The 21,099-nt window shown below is 34.0% G+C and overlaps 1 long non-coding RNA gene across 1 annotated transcript; it reads right to left on the reverse strand.

Moving 5' to 3' along the window:
• Nucleotides 1-945: 945 nt before the first annotated feature.
• On the reverse strand, nucleotides 946-14,012 carry LOC125782574 (uncharacterized). The gene is made up of 2 exons (XR_007425287.1): nucleotides 13,540-14,012; nucleotides 946-2,397 (listed from the first exon to the last, which is right to left on the reverse strand). It is a non-coding gene; the product is annotated as an uncharacterized LOC125782574 (long non-coding RNA).
• Between the last annotated feature and the right edge of the window lie 7,087 nt (nucleotides 14,013-21,099).

Raw genomic sequence — 21,099 nt, forward strand, 5'->3', positions numbered from 1 at the left:
TCTGAATAATCTCCTACAGGACACTTGGAGAAGCTGCCTGTTTTCTCTCTACTCCACTTATTAATTCCAGATCAGAAACAGCAATCAACCAAATTCTGCAGGTTTAAAAATAGACGTAAAAACTAGACAAAAGACCTAATTTTTTTTATTTTATTCATTACATTTTGACATCAGCTGATTTACTTCAATATATTTCTATACTTTCTTTTATAATTACACTCATAATTTTCAGTAATGTTCCTTATCAAACATGAAACCTTTTTATGTAATGGTTAAATAGAAATCCTCAAGATTTCGTGGTGTAATGTCAGGCAGAAAATTCACAAGAATCCTGGCCTGTTACACTTTTGTGCAATGACAGTGAGTCCAGGTTGTTTAATGCACAAAAAAAAAAACAGAAAAAAGATTTATTATAAAAACAAATAATGAAAAAAATAATTAAAAAGTGTAGTTCAGAGCATGCACAGTACCTTTAGGAAGCACGTATCGATGGGTAGCATAACTCGACGGAACACCACTCTTCAAAGAAGTTGCAAAGAGGAGAAAAACTTGCAATTGTTCACTTTAACCTTTCTCATAATTGCATTCACCTGTGAATGTAGGTCAAGGGCGAATGAGACAGATTTTGTGTTTCAATAATTAGTGCTAAAGGTATTAAAATCATTAAAACAACTAACAAATAAGGGTTCACAATTTTATGCACATGCCTAATTTTGTTTAAATAATTATTGCACACTTTCTGTAAATCCTATAAACTTCATTTTACTTCTCAAATATCAATGTGTTTTTCTGCTATATGATATATTTAACTGAAATTCCTGAACCAAACAACCAACGATTTATAAAGGAAAATCTTGAAAGTGATCATGGGTGCCTACTGTAAAGGTGACTTTTGGAATGTCAGTGAAAAAGTTTTGCACAAGAAACATTCACATTTCAAAAGGGTTTATATTTTATTTTCTTAATATTGTTTATTAATGTCTTATGAAGACTTTACAAGACTTTACATACATTTACTTACCTTGCAAACACACAGCATTAAGAGTATAAGTGTGAAATGTATTGAAATGAGAGAGTTGTGTGCTACAGGGTGTTATTAGCTGTGGTGTAAGACTTTATATCCTTCCACACTACTACTACCACCACTACTACACTATCCTATTACTGTAATGTTACACACTCTTACAGCTTTACACACACTCTACAGCTTTTACTATCAACACTCTAACAGATATAGGATTACATTTAACATGTACAAAAATATTAAACATACAAAGTTTGTTAAAACTCACATACAATTGAAAAGTAATGTATTTTATTGATATTATCAGTTTTCAGCTATCCCATATTTACATTGTATTTCACAAAATAAATGAAAAGTGTTTTTTTGGGGTTTTTTTTTTTTTGCATTAATAAACTGAAATTGTTAAAAAAAAACATGCTTGATCCAAAGTTTGACTTTTTACTTGTGTATACTGTTGTGTCTATGTTTGTAATTGTTTATATATAAATGAATACAGAAGATTAAAGCAAATTTAATGCATTTGGTGCATTTGATACAATAATAAACAGAATAACACTTAGCCCTTCAAACAAATAACCATATATCAACCATCAAATCAGTTATTGTCTTTACTATTGTATATTATTTAAAGTGTCTTCAAGAATGACATATCTAGTCTAATCAAATCACATTTAATATTACATTTAATTTACTATAGGGTTGTTTTTGTTATTGTTGGAAGTGCTCAATTAAAAATGTATTTAATTATATTTGAGTCAAATTTGTCAAAATGCCATGGCATATGTAATAATAACACATGTATGTGTGTATGGCACAATGACTGTACATGATTATAAACACATACAAAGACAGAAAAAAATAATGGCATTACAAAAAAAATAGAAAATAAATGTGCTAGATTTGTGTTTTAGTTAAAAAAAACAGTATAAAAAGTCATGCATGTTGATGTGTATATGGAACAATTATTTTACATGTTTACAAAACAGAATTGTAGATGTATAATGCCAATTACAATATATTAAATACATGTAATCAAAGAACTATAGCAGTTATGTGCAAATTTGCAGTGTATTTAAAAAAAATTATCGAAACCTTTCGTATAATTTGGACTATTAGCTGTAGCCGATCATTCAGAAGTGTAACACAATGTATTGTATCATGTATTTTTGAAATGATTCAGGTATTGTAATCAATGCATTTGATGTATATTCTAATTGACAAAAATAAATCTGTTTTTTGGATAGTGTTGTCTGTGTACATGAATTTGTTGCAGTTTGTTTGTTTGTGAGTGTCTTAATAAACTTATTTAAACCTTGCAGTTCTCTGGATTCAGTGCTGTGTTTTTATTCATGCCCTGGTTCAGCTGCCCAGACCTGCAACAAAAACAAACAATACAGTGTGATTTTATCTTCTTATACTGTGTTTATTTCTGTTATATACATGAACTCTGCATTTAAGAAACGCACTGATGTAACATAAGAAAGAAATAATAAAGTAAAAATAAAAAATAACTAGGAAAATAAAGAAAATACATTTATACTTTATACTGTTCATTTTTCAGTAATTGTTATTGCCATTTATATCAATAATCTAAAGAAGTTCAGAATAATGATATTGGGGACCATTATAGCTTAAACTTCCGTTTACTTAGTACTTAACAATCTACAGTTATTATATTATGTTATAGAATAAATCTGTTTTTTAGTCCTTCAAAAATATTTTTTATTATCCCATCACACATTCTCTATATGCATATTGTGGACAATCCATTATGATACATTATGTCCAAATAAAAACTTTAATGTTTACTTTCTCTTAGACATAACTAACTCTTCAACTAATTAATTCTTAAAGACCTAATAATAAAGCAATATGTTACAAGCTTTCAACATTACAGTGTTATAGCATTAAAGTATTACAAAGACAATGGGGTAACAGTGTTACAGTGTTGTATGTTTGCAGGGTAACAGGTGGGCAGGGCTACAGTGTGCATGTGTACAGTGTTACATGGCTAAAGAGTAAATGGTGTTACCCTTTTAACATTACAGTGTTACATGTTTGCAGGGTAACAGGTGTGCATGGATTCTGGGTTACAGTGTTACAGTGAGACATGGTCAAAGGGTTGCAGGGATTCAGGGTTAAAATGTTGCATGCTTTCAACATCACAGTGTTACGTGGTTGCAGGGTAACATCTGTCCAAGTGTACAGTGTTACATGTTTGCAGGGAAATGGATGTGCAGGGTTACAGTATTACATCGTTGAAGAGTAACAGCTGTTACCCTATCAACATTGCAGTGTTACAGCAATATTATGAAATTACAAGTATTATAAAGATATTAAAGGGGTTATAGTGTTACAGTGTTACATGTTTGCAGGGGTACAGCGTCACATGTTTGCTGGCGTACAGTATTACAGTGTTACATGTTTGCAGGGGTACTGTGTTAAAGTGTTACAAGTTTGAAGGGGTACATTGTTACAGTGTTACATGTTTGCAGGGGAACGGTGTCACAGTGTTACATGTTTGAAGGGGTACAGTGTTACAGTGTTTCATGTTTGCAGGGGTACAGTGTTACATGTTTGCAGGGGTACAGTGTTACATGTTTGCAGTGTTACAGTGTAACATGTTTGCAGTGTTACAGTGTAACATGTTTGCAGGAACTGTGTTACATGTTTGCAGTGTAAACAAGTGTAACATGTTTGCAGGGGTATAGGGTTACAGTGTTACATGTTTGCAGTGTTACAGTGTAACATGTTTGCAGTGTTACAGTGTAACATGTTTGCAGGGGTACAGTGTTACATGTTTGCAGTGTAACAGTGTAAAATATTTGCAGGGGTACAGTGTTACAGTGTTACATGTTTGCAGTGTAAACAAGTGTAACATGTTTGCAGGGGTACAGTGTTACATTGTTTCATGTTTGCAGGGGTACAGTGTTACAGTGTCACATGTCTGCAGAGGTACAGTGTTACAGTGTAACATGTTTGCAGGGGTACAGTGTTACAGTGTAACATGTTTGCAGGGGTACAGTGTTACATTGTTACATGTTTGCAGGGGTACATTGTTACAGTGTTACATGTTTGCAGGGGTACAGTGTTACATTGTTACATGGTAGCAGGGGTACAGTGTTACATGGTTGCAGGTTATCATGTGTGCAGGGGTATAGTGTTATAGTGTTTGAGCCACTAAGCCGGTCTAGAACTTGCCATTTGATAGAAATGAACCCTTGAACAAACTTTTTTTCTCTTTTTATTTCGTTCTCTATTCTGCTCTCTCTCTCTCTTTCTCTGTATGTATGTGTCAGGCAGTGCTGGGACGGAGTTTGGGCCTCCACTGCCTTGGAGAACTGGACTGCCAATGTGTGTGTGTGTGTGTGTGTGTGTGTGTGTGTGTGCGTCTCTAAGGAGGTCCAGGCAGCATCACTGCTGACACACTGTTGCTGCTAAAGCCAGATTAGTGTGTCTAAAACAGGCTGGAGAAATCTGCCACCCGGCCCCTAATACACAACCCTCTGTCACCCCCAATAACTCATACACACATAATCCCCCACGTCGTGACCCAACACACACTCACACACACATGCATAGACTACCCCATGCAATATATACTTACACACATATTCACATTTACACGTACACAATGTGCCTGTACATTTATTATGACACACACACACTATGCATTGTAGTGTACTTTCTGCGGGCGGATCTGACGTGCACAGGCATACACACACACTCTACACTAACTATACACATACACACACTCTACACTAACTATACACATACTCACACTCTACACTAACTATACACATACACAAACTCTACATCAACTATACACATACACACACTCTACACCAACTATACACATACACACACTCTACACTAACTCTACACATACACAAACAGGTGCAGGTGCAGGTGTGATGCATCACAGTATAAACCAATAGGGTGTCAGAATGGTATATGTTTATACTTCTCTACATCCAATCACAATCAGTTTCAGATTCATTCAGATTCATCTGGATGGAGAGATTTATCTGAATAGGGGTTTAATTGAACGAAGGGAAGCCGGAATGAAAACGAGCTGAAATTAAATAGGAGTAACGAGGCTGTTTTTTTTAAATGTAAGGAGCAGAAAGTTCAGATAATTGTGTGAAAATGTAAAGGGTAAAAGCTGAACAATAACTACTCCAGTAAAGTATAGATGAACAACAATTCTGCTTAGGTAACAGTATAAATTAAAGTATATAGTATTTGTACTTAGTTACTTGACACCTCTGCACATACACTACAACATATCCACACAAAACACAAACTCTATACCAGGGGTCGGAAATTAAGTTTGGCCGCGGGCCAGATATTTTCCAAGCCACGTGGCGGGCCACAAAAAAAAAATCTGTTTTGGAAAATGAAGTGTAATGGGATGGAGTTCTACAGACTAGTAGCTTTTCAGCACAGAGGGTTGTTGAACCATATTGCAGTACAGTTGAATTCAAAGCATGTAAAACCCAAGAAGAAAGAAAAAAATAAATAAATAAACACACTGCTGCTCATACAGGATCGAACCCATGTCTTCAGGGTCGCGGTCCAATACACTACCACTGCCCCGGGTAGTGAATTGGGACATGGCCGGGAAAAAAAACACCCTTATAAGGAGATAGGGAGCCCAAGAATGGGTGAAAAAACAAGAAAAATAGGACGGAAACTAAAGTCACACTGAGCGTGACAGAGAGGCAGTGGAAGAATGTAAACAAAAGCTCACCAGAGAAGCATATTATTTTTTCTTTTTTTCATTATCAAACAACCTCACGGGCCAGATGCTTCATGCTTGCGGGCCTATTGTCGATCCCTGCTCTATACACAAATATTGTCATGTTTACAGATCATAGCTGACAGGATTGATGCAAAGATAACAACACTTTTTTAGCTCTATTCGGATGGAAATAATTGCAGACAAAACCCAACTCTGAAACTGAATGTAGAGTTGGTTGCACTATTTAGGGTTTAAATAATCATTGACATACCAGGGCAACAAAATACACCTGGCAGTCACATGTAAATTTGGAGGTGATGGCAGTGAATAAATGGAGTAGCCGCTCCCATCTCTTTCATTTATACTGAGATTTCATATGCTGTGCACCTACACCAATCATCCTTCCTAACAAACAATTTAACGCTCAAAGTTTTAAAGGAAAAATATAATATAAAGAACCCCTCTCCAGCTGTTAAGCATGGGGGTGGGCGGATCATGCTTCAGGCTTGTATTGTAGCCAGTTGGTACATGAGACATTTAACTGGAGAAGAATGGATTCAATTATATAACAGCAAAAGTAAAGAAAATTTTACTTTGCATTTTTACACATATTTCTGACTGCAATTGTAGATTTAGGGTTTAAAAGTAATTGGTTTTATGGTGTGACTGAGTCTCAGGGCAACTCGCTCAGCCTCAGCTGCTGCAGGGGGTTAAGATTTGGGTCGTCATGCAGATTGGACGCCCTCATCACCCATTTCACCACCTACTGAGTCCCACTAAGCTAAGGGTTCAGCTCTCAATTCATTAAAGTATTCTGTTAGTGTCTGGCCACTTTATTGGAAATCGCTAGCTTAGTACTTCCAGTCACTGGCCACTTTATTAGAAACACCTACTATGTCTTGTGCATTCATTCACTGGCCACTTTATTAGAAACACCTATTTTCCTTATACTTCCAACCACTAAGCCAAGGGTTCAGCTCTCTTCATTTATTAAAGTATTCTGTTAGTGTCTGGCCACTTTATTGGAAACCATTAGCTTAGTGCTTCCAGTCACTGGCCACTTTATTAGAAATACCTACTACGATCTTGTGCTTCCACTCACTGGCCACTTTATTAGAAACACCTTCTACTTACTGTACTATCTAGTGCTTTCATTCACTGGCCACTTTATTAGAAACACCTACTACTAGCTTGTCCTTCTACTCACTGGCCACTTTATTAGAAACACCTGCTACTACTATATTGTGCTTCCACTTTCTGGCCACTTTATTAGAAACACCAACTACATCCGTTCTCATTCATCTATAATGAGTGACGACCTACAAGGTGATGGACTTGAGACGGAATTGTGTCTTTGTGTTTCGTTAGCACATGATGCTTTTGTGGTGTGTGTGTGTGTGTGTGTGTGTGTGTGTTTGTGTGTGTGTGTGTGTGTGTGTGTGTGTGTGTGACAGCACTCCATTGTGTGGTGGCTGGTTGAGAAAGAGTTGGTTGAGCAGTGTGTGCTAATTAGACACATTCCACAGGATTACACCACCAATTAAGCATCAGAGGGCCATTGTGTGTGTTTCTGCGTCACAAGCAACCAGGCTTGTGTGTGTGTGTGTGTGGCCAAAAGTACAATTAAGTCCAGCACCTTGTGTGACTGTAACACCAACACACACAAACTCTTTACGGGATGCAGTGTGTGTTGTGTATTGGTGAAGTTGAAAATTGCTTAAGCAAACAATATCCTAGAGAAATATTTCATAACATCGGCGGTGGGCAAAGTACACAACCCATTTTCTACTCCAATATTAAAAAGTTGAGACACTATCTAAAATGTAGTTAAATGTAATTAAAAAAAAGTCTCACAGACCCACATATTGGGCACTGTTTCAGATCTAGGCATGTTAGTGTGTCTTTACTATCGTAATGATGGGAAAAGTATGCCTTTTGTGGCTCAAAATGTTTAAAAGACATGTACTAATTCTCTTAATTAATCATGGGTGTGTTTTGAGCCTTACATGTAATAAACAAATTAACGTGTCACTTGCTATTCCATTTAAGAGTCAGGTGCGCTCTGACTTTGGCGTATTGCTATTTTAACAGTGCAGCTACCTGAATGTATCCAGTGCTTTTTTGTAGAGGAAACTGGCCTGCTCGTTCACGCTGTGGAGGTGCGCAAGCAGGACATTTACGAGAACAGTTATATTATTTTATTTAGTATTATGTGTATTGTTGATGTAAATGTTGGGTTTTTGCACTGATTTCTGTGCATGTATATGTAACAAGTGGGGATGTACTCGCAGCGCACCTGTTTTACCAAGATTGCAATGAACGTCTGACTGTTGATGTCTGTCTAGGTTGTATTTAGTCAGTGTTTTCCATTGCCAAAATAGCAATACACCAGAAATTTACCTGAACACACCTCATTTCCAGATCACCATGCCCATTAGCGTAGATATATTCACAATCACTGTTGCTATTTTAATGATGCAGGTGGAAGGCATGAAAATAGACTGTTGGCAGGGTGTAAGATAACAATGAGCATCCTTACACGCTCACCGATGGCTGATTTTATGTTTATGTAGGTTTATTCTATAGTTATTTAGACATGTCACTTTTTATGACACACAAATTTGCATAAGTTTTTTATATATAATTTTTGCACAGTGTGTGTGTATGTGTGTGTGTGTGTGTGTTGAGTATGGCACGTGGCTGAGTGTGGAGGGGGATTATGCAGCTCAGGCTGCTGCTCCACTTCCTTGATTACTCCTGTGCCCTCTCTCTGCCTGACGCCATATGGGCACACACGCACGCACACACACACACACACACACACACACACCACATGCTGGGCCACCAGCCCCCCTGAAATGTACGAACCCCCGGCTCTGACCTTGCGACCCCCCAACCAGCATCCACCATGCAGTCTGTTCCAATACACACATCCAAACACACACACACACACACACACACACCATGTGTCCCAGTACTGTAGAACCAATAACTGCATGCTTCAGTGCTCATATCAGCTTTTGTTTGGGCTTGGGTACCATAGGCGTGTGTATGTGGGTGTGCACGCGTTTGGCACGTGTACAATTGTCAGCATTGATCACAATCTTAATAATCAGACTTTATGAATGGGGGAAACAGCTGTGATCAAACACACGCCGCTTTATTCAATATAACGTTCAAATCTGACTTTTTTTTTAGTAGAATATATTTTATAATCAGTTGCATTATAAGTGAATACCACTGGTAGCCATACATGTCTGTGCCACATCCCTACCACCACCATGTTTAAGAGATGACATGCCCTATCTTACACCTTATGATGCTCATTGCTATCTTACACCGTGTCAGCTGTCTATTTTCACATCTTTCATCTGCTCTATTTAAACAGCAGTGGTGCTTGTGAATATATCTACACTGATAAGTGTTGTGGTCTGAAAATGAGGTGCGTTCATTTATTATTTACTGTGAATTATTCTGTATATAAAGTAAATTTATCAGTGCCTGCAATGAAATTTGTCTGATCATCTGTTAAACGTGGTGTAGGTAGTGTTATAGCACATGCATGTTTAGCTGCCAGTGTAACTGGTCGACTGGTGTGATAATTTATTGATATTTTACTGCAGCAGTATGAATTTTCAAAGTGTACGGAGCTCTACTCATCCATCCATCCATCCATCCATCCAACCACCTTCACTATATTGCCAAAGTATCCTATGGTGGCCTGTATCGCTGTGTTTGATGATGTGAGGTTTGGATGGAGCTGCTTGGCAATAGAACCTCTCCATTCCATGTATCTCTCTACACTCTACTGTTCTTAAACTGATCTGAAGCTACATGAAGTTTGGAGGTGTGTAGTAGTGATGAACTCTGAAGCTACATGAAGTTTGGAGGTGTGTAGTAGTGATGAACTCTGAAGCTACATGAAGTTTGGAGGCGTGTAGTGATGTAATGACTCTGAAGCTACATGAAGTTTGGAGGTGTGTAGTGATGAACTCTAAAGCTACATGAAGTTTGGAGGTGTGTAGTGATGAACTCTAAAGCTACATGAAGTTTGGAGGTGTGTAGTGATGAACTCTGAAGCTACATGAAGTTTGGAGGTGTGTAGTGATGAACTCTAAAGCTACATGAAGTTTGGAGGTGTGTAGTAGTGATGAACGCTGAAGCTACATGAAGTTTGGAGGTGTGTAGTGATGAACTCTGAAGCTACATGAAGTTTGGAGGTGTGTAGTAGTGATGAACGCTGAAGCTACATGAAGTTTGGAGGTGTGTAGTGATGAACTCTGAAGCTACATGAAGTTTGGAGGTGTGTAGTAGTGATGAACTCTGAAGCTACATGAAGTTTGGAGGTGTGTGGTGATGAACTCTGAAGCTACATGAAGTTTGGAGGTGTGTGGTGATGAACTCTGAAGCTACATGAAGTTTGAATTCAATAATTTGGATGGCGAATTCTTTTGCCAGTATAGTGTATCTGTCTAGCTATCTGTCTTTCCCTCTATCTCACACTCATTTGATTGAACTCATCAGCTAATTGCTAATCCCTTCTCCAGCTCTATCTGAGTTTAAGGCATCCTGAGGACCACTGATCTCCAGGAGAATCAGCTGAACTCATCAAAGGGGTGCACTAGCTTAGCTAATCTAATTAGCTTTTGTATGAACTAAACATTTGTTAACTCAATCACAGAATACTAGTCTAAATTAGCTTCCAATTTCTCGCATATGTTAAATCTTCAGGTTTGAGCCTCAAATTCCTTAATAAACTAAAATATTAGTTATTTTCTCCTTTCCCATTAATTAAATTCAATTCAATTAAACTAAATTGTCTCTACCAACATTTAGTCTTTTTTTCTTTCCTTTCCTTATTTTTTTTTTGTTGTTGTTTGTTCTTTTTTCTCTTTTTTGTCTCTAGTTTCATGTTTGTTTATGTCCTTGTCCTCCCTGAATGAATAACTAACAAAAAAAGTCTTAAACACTATATTACATATAAAAGTAATTTAATAATGTAGTTAAATTTTTTTATTTTAACAAAAATAAAAGTTGTTAAAATACTATAGCTTAATAGGCTAACTTAGCATCCACTGTCAGCTAAGGTAACATTTGTTTACATTTAATATATACAGCTCTGGGAAAAAAAATAAGAGACCACTTACAAATGATGAGTTTCTTTAATTTCACCAAATTGAAAACCTCTGAATTATTATCAATCAAGAGGAAGATGGATGATCACAAGCCTTTAAACCAAGCTGAACTGCTTGAATGTTTGCACCAGGAGTAAAGGCATAAAGCTATCTAAAATCAGTACGTAAGACTGGTGGAGAAGAACATGCCAATATGCATGAAAACTGTGATTGAAAACCAGGGTTATTCCACCAAATGTTGATTTCTGAACTCTTAAAACTTTATGAGTATGAACTAGTTTTCTTTGTATTATATGAGGTCTAAAACTTTGTATTTATTGTTATTTAGCCATTTCTAATTTTCTGCAAATAAATGCACTAAATGACAGTATTGTAATAATATAAACATTATAAATAGAACAACTTTTAGACTTTTAGATATATATTTATTACATTTATATAAAAGTGGTGTGTGTATAATAAACCTCCAGCATCATACTCTGAGGCCAGATTGCAACTAAAGCACAGCGGGTGCTAACCTGCATAATCTGTACACACACACACACACTGCAGATGTGCTGACACACCCAGACACCCACCTGCTGCCGTCTGCCAGGGATTACCAATCTGTCTGCATGCTGCCAGGGAGGGGCTGTGTGTGTGTGTGTGTGTGTGTGTGGGTGTGTGTGTATGAGAGAGAGACTCTTGCATATATTACATTTTCTCATTATTTGTGATACTTCTGTATGATTCTGGCAAATACTGTATATAAAATGAATACACCTTTAAATTACCCTAATACAACAACAAAAAACACAGCTGTGGATAATTTAAATAACTGGACTCACACTTCAGGATTTACAATTCACTATTTAGTAAGCATTGTTAAGTATCTGCTATAAATTATTTTGTATCAACTGTAAAGTTTTGAGTAGTTACTATGAATTGTTCAGTATCTGCCATAAATAATTCATTGTGAACTATGAAGTATCAGTAGTTACTATGAATTGTTTAGTATTTGCCATAACCGATTAAGTATCTACTATGAGGTATTCAGTAAGTACTAACAATAGTTATGTATCTGCCATAAATGATTCAGTAACTACTATGATTCAGCATCCACTAGAAAGTATTCAGTAATCTATAATGATTCAGTATCTTAAATGAAGTGTTCAGTAGTTACTATGAATTTTTCAGTATCTGCCATAAATTATTCAGTGTCGACTATGAAGTGTTCAGTTGTTCATAATGATTGAATTTATACTTTGAAGTATTCAGTAGTTACTATGAAGTGTTTATAATTTGCCCTAAATTATTTAGTATCTACCATAAACAATTCAGTATAGACCTTAAAATATTCAGTAGTTACTATGAATTGTTTAGTATTTGCCATAACCAATTAAGTGTCTACTATGTAGTATTCAGTAGTTACTATTAATAGTTAAGTATCTGCCATAAATAATTTAGTATCTACTATGATTCAGCATCCACTAGAAAGTATTCACTAGTCTGTAATGATTCAGTATCTTAAATAAAGTATTTAGTAGTTACTATGAATTTTTCAGTATTTGCCATAAATTATTCAGTATCTACCATAAACAATTCAGTATAGACTTTAAAATATTCAGTAGTTACTGTAAATAGTTCAGTATCTGATATAAACGATTCAGCTTCCACTATGAAGTATTCAGTAGTCTGATATGATTCAGTATGACGTATTCAAGAGTTACTATGAATTGTTTAGTATTTGCCATAAATTATTCAGTTTCGACTATGAAGTGTTCAGTAGTTTATAATGATTAACTTTCTTCTATGAAGTATTCAGTAGTAACTATGAATTGTTTAGTATTTGCCATAAATGATTCAGTATCTACCATGAAGTATTTAGTAGTTACTATGAATTGTTCAGTATCTGCCATAAATGATTCAGTGTCGACTTGGAACAGTTCAGTAGTTCATAATACTTATGTATCGACTATGAGGTATTTAGTAATAATTGTTCAGTATTTTCCATAAATGATTCAGTATCTACTATGAAGTATTCTGTAGTCAGTAACAATTCAGTATCTACTACAAATAATTTTGTAGTTACTATGAATTGTTCAGTATCTGCCATAAATGATTTAGTATTCACTCTGAAACATTTAGTAGTTGCTAGGAATTGTTTAGTATCTGCCATAAATGATTCAGTTTTGACTTTAAATGATTCAGTATCAGCCATACATTATTAAATATCAACTATTAAGTATTCAGTAGCTACTATGAATTGTCATGAATCTGCCATAGATAATTCAGAATCCATAATCAAGTATTCAGTAGTCCATAATGTTTCTTAGATCTGTGTGTGAACAGGGTAAATGGGACGATGTGTTATGTAAAGTAGGACACAGAGGCCATGGCTGTTTACACTCGACTCATTTAGAAGATAAAAAACTACAGAATCTGTCCTTCAGTGTCCTTCAACACCCCTCACACACTCTACATCACTGTCAATCACACACACACACACAAACACACACACACACTGAATCAGGCGATACCCACAAGCCCAACCCCTTCCTCTGCCCACCCCACCCCTCATCCCCCTTCACCTCTTGTCCACACACACACACACACACACTAGCCCTACAACTGCACCGGCCGATCTCTCCACATACCTCCATTCATCTGGAGAACATCTCCACTGTCCAGCCCTGCTGTTCACTCTACATCCATACGTTCCTCTGTCCGTCCGGACCAGGCCTGAGCCGACCAGTGTCATGTCCAGATCTCACCACAGTCAAAAAGTGTCCCCCCTCACTAAACTTGCACCTGCCTCGTCCTGGGGTCGACCATGGCCCTCCAGAAGTTCACCAACATCTCCAAACATTATTCCATTCAGTTCTTTCCCCTTTTATTCCTTTAATTCTCTCTCTTTTTTCTCTCTCTCCGTATCTCCCTCTCTGCCTCGCTCTGTCTACCCCGTCCTCTGCTGTCAATCTGAACCCAAACCGCTTTTTCCTCTCTTTATCCCGAGGTAAGATACTTACTTTTCAGATAAAGCACATTATGATAAATCGGCTGAACTGTGTGTGCGTGTGTGTGAGTGTGTGTGTGTGTGTGTGTGAGAGTGAGTGTGTATGTGAGAGAGTGTTTGTGTGTGTGTGTGGTGTCTGTGTCAGTGTGTACCTAACAAATAGCATGAGTGTATAGAGAGCTGGTGTGTGTGTGTGTTTTACAGCTTATTGCCAAATCTACACTGACTGGGAGACATTTATAATATCATAATAAATAAATACTTCACCATCCCAGTTTATTTTAACTAATACTAATAACACTGTGCAATAGGTTGGAAAAAACACCATGTTTTGATAATTGATTAATAATAATAATAATAATAATAATAATAATAATAATAATAATAATAATAATAACAGTTTCACGAATAATAATAAGCAGTACTTTAGTCCTAGTATTAATATTATAATGTGTTGTAAAGTTAGCACTGTTTGAGTGTAAGCAAATACTAGTAATAGTACTATATTCGTTTTTTTTTTTTTAGTATTATTAAAATATTTTAATACCAGCACCTCTTATGATATAACATATACTACTACTAATAATAATAATAAACATAATAATATTAATAATATAGTGTTTATACACTAATACTACTAACATATTATAAAACTAGTATTGTTTGGTTAATGATCAATTTATAAATGATTAATTTATAAATAAAAAGTCAACAACAATAATAAGCAGTATTTTAGTACTTGTTTTATAATATGTTCTAAAGTTATTACTGCTTAAGTGTATTCAAATACTATTAACAGTACTATATTAGTATTTTGTTACCAGTATTATTAATATATTTTTATTTAAGCATATAATACTTCTACTGCTATTATTAATATTAATACAGTGTTTTTACTAGTAATACTAACATATTGTAATACTCATTTTATTTTATTTAAAACAAGGTAGCAATAATAGCGACAAAACAGTTGATAAGAATAATATCATATGATAATATCATATTAGTATTTAGGCATTCATACACTACTATTATATATTGAAATGCTGGTACTGCTCATTTTAACAGATAATAATACTAGTACTATAGAAAATATTTTATATTAGGTACTGGCACTAATAATACGGTACTGGTACTATGTTTATTTTAGTAGATCATAGTGAACATATGGAAACTACCATTACATTACGTACTACTACATACTACATAATATTATTTCTACTTTAATATAAACTGACATATTAGTACTATAAAGTACTATATTAGTAATATAAAGTACTATTAGCAGTGCATCATAATCTAAGAAAGTAGATTACACTATGAATACGACATACTATGTGAGAAAAACACATTAAGTAATACATTATTTACACATTATAAGAGGAAGGTAAATAACAGTATTTTGTGTTATGATTTGTTATGATATGATAAATATTATAACTATAACATGCAATACTTTATAATAAGGGTCACAAGAACAGTGTTTACAACAGTTAGAAACATTGTAAAATTGTTAAGTAAATATGTCTCTACTAGCGGTAATCATTAATTGACATTAGTTAAGAATAATGATTAAACATTACTAAACTGTAATGCTTAAGAATGTTGTAAATGAATTGAATCCTTGAATCCTTGAAATAATAATGTATGTAATGTATTAACTAATGTCAGTTAATAATTTGTTTAATTTCAGTATTAAAATATTAGTAAAGTGTTACCCAATAATAATTGTCGCTTTGGACAAAAGCGTCTGCCAAATGTAATGTAATGTAATGTAATGTAATGCAATAAGATAAATTACCTGAATAGTCTTTTGGTACTAGTGATTTGTAATAATAAATGAGTTATATAATACTCAAACTTGCTTTGATATTAGTTCTATTAATATTTAAATACTAACTCTAATACAAACACTATTAATGATGTAGAAATTAGTTTCTAATACTTTTTAATACTTTACTCATGTGTGTATTAATCTGTGCTTTATAGTGCTGGTCAAGTTCATGGCCACTGCTGGCTGAGCCCTTAGTCTGAACAACATCCTATTATTGATTATTTTGTATTGATTACTGTGATCAGCAGACCTAAACTCACAGTCCCAATGGGAAAAAAGGGACACAGTAAATGTCAGTGGGCAAGTTTATTCAGAGCATGTTTGTACTGTGTGTGTGTGTGTGTGTGTTTGTGTGTCTGTGCAGATTAGATACTGTAAGCCTCTTATGTGGCTGCTGTGTCCTTAATTTCAATCTGCACTGGGTCCTACTGCCCCTCACTTACAAAGCACAGAGAAAACACAGACAGATGGAGGCACACAAACACACACAGCAGTAGAAATAAGGAATGCAGTGCTGCTTTAATGTTAAAATGTAAAATAAACGTTTAGGAATGCCTCAATATTGCTATGGTTATTAAAAACATACTTTGCCACTAAATAATGTAAAGAATAATATCTTTAATAACAGTAAACCATTATATAAGTTTATGTTTGTGCATATAAATAGAACTACTTCCACTGAAAGAAGAACCATTAGAAAGATTAAATGTTTTTAATGGATACTCACTGTATATGTATTTTTACACTTTTTAAAACTATATACTATAGAGAGTCCTCTTTATTATTAATAAAGTATTAATTATTAGTTATACTACTAATATCTTAATACTAATAAGTAAAAATTCTGAATGAAGGTCAGAATGATAATAATAACGATTATTATTAAATAACAATATTGGAGGTATGAGAAATAACACTATAAGAAGTAATATTAATAATACTGTTGTAATTCTAATGTAATAATACTAATGTTAAAAAATATCAAGACTATATGCATTTGTAATATTTTAAGCACCTACTAAACAAACACTACTAAACATATACTGTAAGAAAAATAATAGTAGTGTTTATTAGCCCATGCTGTTAGCTTAGTACCAGTAAATCTCATAACAGTATTAATACTAATTCTCAGCTAGTACTACTATTAATAATATTGAAAATACCTGTTAATAATGTAAAAGTGTATGCATGCTGTAATAATAGTACTAATAATATAGTTGTTATGATATGAATGCATACATATATTAATAATACAGTAAAAAACATATATACACTCAAATCAATAATAAGACTGTTACTATTTAAATTTTTAATTTAATGTGTTACTTTTATGATGCGATTTAATCACCAGTATTAAGAGTTGCTGCTAATAGAGAACGTTATACAAACGTTTCACAACGTTTTTAAAACGTTTCAACGTAACATTCCCAGCTAAACGAATACTTTCAGAACATTATGGAAACGTGTGAACTAACATTCCCAATTTTTTAATTAAAAATTAAAACTTTGACAGGAGTAACGTTGTAGTGACGTTAAAAGAATGTTTAAAAACGTTAAATGAAACAAAGGTCTAACTACATCCAGACAGATTTAACAGATTTAACATTCTAAGAATGAAAATAACTGTTTGCTGGGACTCTGTGGGTACATTGTGTTCAGCAAACAGTGTATACCCTCAGTGAAGCTTGAGAACATGATCATGTAGATCCAGCTGTGTCTTTTAAAATATTGAAAACAACTGCAAATGATTATAGTAGGAATATATCCCATAATTAAAAGTGCCAAAGAGGGAATGTTTAAGCAGAAGTATTTTTTAGTACTCCAAAAACATTCTGCTACTTAAAAAAATTAACCACAAAGCATCTTACAAATATTTTAATACAGTTAGTAATTGACTGTGATGTTTTTAGATTAAAATGACTGAATGCACGCAATAAAAATTGACGGCTTTGATTGAGTCGGTTTGACATTTCTAATGGATGTGTAAGCCTGCGCGCGCGCGTGTGTGTGCGTGTGCGTTTGTTTGCGTGTGTGTGATCCTTTTTACTTCTGAGAGAGCTTGTCTGATTTATATATCGGCTTTAAAATACAACCGATCAAAAAAAAAAATCATCAGAAATCATAGAGTGCGTAAATTTTAGGGGATATAGCTTTAGTAAACGTAAAGTTGTCTTTTTAATATTATAATTTTGTAATATTATTAGCACGTTTAAAAATAGCACTGCTAAACAAATACTACAATTATCATGATGTAGAATTGTGCTATTCGGTAAACAGTGTCGTTTTGTATAAAAATAATTATACTACAAATAATAATAATACTCATCTAGAATATTACTGGAACGTTAAGCAACGTTTTTAAAAAGGTTTCAGGAAGGTGAGTCTGTAACGTTACAAAAATAATGTAGTGACATAATAATGATTTGCATCACGACGTTATTAGAATGTTTCTAACATAACGTTCCCAACTAAAAATAAAAACACGGCTTAAAAAAACATTGAATCATGTTGTGAGACTGCAGGTTCAATTAAAAGCACAATAAAACGTTTTTATCAGTTTAAAACCATGCGAAAAATATTCGACAAGACTTGTTTTCATTTTGTTTTCGTTTGTAACACTTGAAAACTTCAGCAGTATTATTATGTAAACATTTATTTACTTATTTACTATTTTAACCGGCTAGTAAACGTTTATTTTTTCACTCTGTCCGATCAGCATGGACAGTAAACGCAGCGCAGTAGGAGCAAAACGAATACTTAAATCGAATTATACAAGTGTAAACACAGAGAGACGCGCAGACACACTGAAATATCATTCATTCACATCATTTAAACTTGAATCGGATGAAGCGGTGCGGTGAAGCGGATCCGGTTCAAAAACGGAGTGAGGTTTAACGGACTTGTACACCGATTTAACGATTTAATCCAATTGTACCGCAGTGAGAAAAAATAGTAATTTAATGGTAAATATTCAAATACTGCTGTTATTAATATCACTAATCATTTTATTAATTAGTTAATTTTATTAATACGTATTATAATAATATTGTAAACACATTAATCAACAATAATAACACTATTTTAAAAAGTGCTCTAGGCATACCAATTATTAACCATTAATTATTAATCAGCTGTTATATTTGTGCTATATTTGCACTACTGCATAAGGGTTCTGTTTATACTTGTTTTGTCATTCCCTCTTAAATCTCCCCCTCATCACTATTGTACTATTATCTTATGTCTTTTTGCCTCACTTATGTCTATCTGTGTCCTGGTTGTATTGTATAGTGTGTCCCATTCTTTTATATTTATAATCTTATTTTCTGTACTTGCTGTAACTTTGGGAAGGAGAGTAATGTAATGTCAATTATCTGTATGTCCTGTACATATGCAGTATTAACAATAAAACTAATCTACGCATACAGTAATACTAGAAATAATAATGTTTTAAAAATAATTCTCTATTACGTTGACCGAAAAAATACCTATTAATAAAGAACGTTATATAGAAACGTTTTGAAAAGGTTTAACTGTATTTTAAATCGATTTAGTGATTAAATCGGTGTTTTAAACAAAGGTTTCAATCGCTTATTTAAAACAAGATATTAACACAGTTTTCGTCCATTTTAAAATTAAGTAATTAATCTGTGTTTAAAACAAATACGAAAATTAACCTCTTTCTTTTCTAATAGAAAAGCCGGTGCTGCCGCGCGCCTTGTCCCGATTCAACACACACACACACACACACACACACACACTTTTTTCTCTCTCAACACACACACTCCGTTGAGCAAAATCTGAACTGAGATCGCTTTATGCGGCTGTCTAGATTTTAAATAGATTTAAATAAGGAAACTAAATAACGAACATAAACAGAACAATTAAAAAATAATTGGAAAAGCATTCGAAAAACATTCAATTAAGATTTAATTTAAGAAGAAATATAATAATTTAGAATGAAAAGATGGTGAATAAAGGCTAAAAAGTTAAACAGTCAAATAAAGTGATAAATAATTAGTACAATAAAATAAAACACAAATAAAAATAATAGAACACAATAAAAATAAAATGAATAAAGGACAAAATAAATAAAATAAATAAAGAGGTCAAAGAAAAAAAAACTCTAAAGCTAAACAGATACAGGCTGTCTCAAGGTGGTTAGAAATTAAAAGTGATTTAGTGACTCCAGTAAGATCAAGATTTAGAGATTCTTTTAATAGGTTCCAGCTCCTGCTGCTCTGTTGCATTAAACTACCTTAAAATATACTCAAAATAATAGTACATTAATAATAATTGCATTAATAATGATACAATTTTGCTATGTCTACTACGATTTAATTAGTTACTAATATTAATACAAATTATTTAATAACCTTAATAAATATTTTGTAGCAATGGCATTAGGCTGTAAATGTTATACAAATACAAGTATGTAAATTTAGCCATAAATAACCAATTTCTACTAGTAATGGTAATAGTAATAGTAGAATTCATAGCATGTTATAAGTGTGCCATAGTTATCGTTTTAGTAATAGCATTAGGATGTTGTTATTAGCTATGGCATTACATTATCATTGTAGACATATATTAGCTATTAAGTATAGACTTAGGATTTTATTAGCATTAGTATTAGATTATTTCTAGATTACAAGTACTTTAATTACTGACATATTAATTGCTATAATTAGTAGGCTGGTATTAGTGTAAGTAGAAGTAATAATAGTATTAGCATTAAGGTAATACCATAGGTTCATTTAATTCTTTAAATTGTTATCATACTTATACTAACTGTAATTATTATAATTATAATAATCATGTGGTGAGTAAAGTTATATTGAAGGATAACATAATTAAAAGAAGAACATCAGTCTGGAGGAACTGAAGGGAATTAAAGTATTAGGCAAATAATAGTAGTATTAATAATAATAATAAAAAATATATATATATTAAAATAATAATAATAATAATAATAACGCTACTTTGGGGGGGGGGTGGAGGCTTGGGGAGCATGTGGAGGATAAAGTTGGGATTTATCAGGACAAGGCTGCCTTTGTGTTGGTCTTAATTCCCCCCTCCAACCCCCATTGCCCCCTCCAACCCCCCACCCCCCCAGCCCAATTACTGCTGCAGCTCCAGTAATGAAATGGGCTGGCTGTGTCCTAATCCAAATATGTGGGAGAGGTTTTTTTTTACTTTTTCTTGGAATTGAACGAGTCTGAACACAAGCCTAGTTTCACCATTTCCACCTCTTTCCACCTTAACTCTGTTTAGCCACCCTGAACACCCATCCATCCACCTTAACTCTGCCTAGCCACCCTGTGAACACCCATCCATCCACCTTAACTCTGCCTAGCCACCCTGTGAACA

Source organism: Astyanax mexicanus, chromosome 18, assembly GCF_023375975.1.
Source record: "Astyanax mexicanus isolate ESR-SI-001 chromosome 18, AstMex3_surface, whole genome shotgun sequence".
Taxonomy (NCBI): Eukaryota; Metazoa; Chordata; class Actinopteri; order Characiformes; family Acestrorhamphidae; genus Astyanax; species Astyanax mexicanus.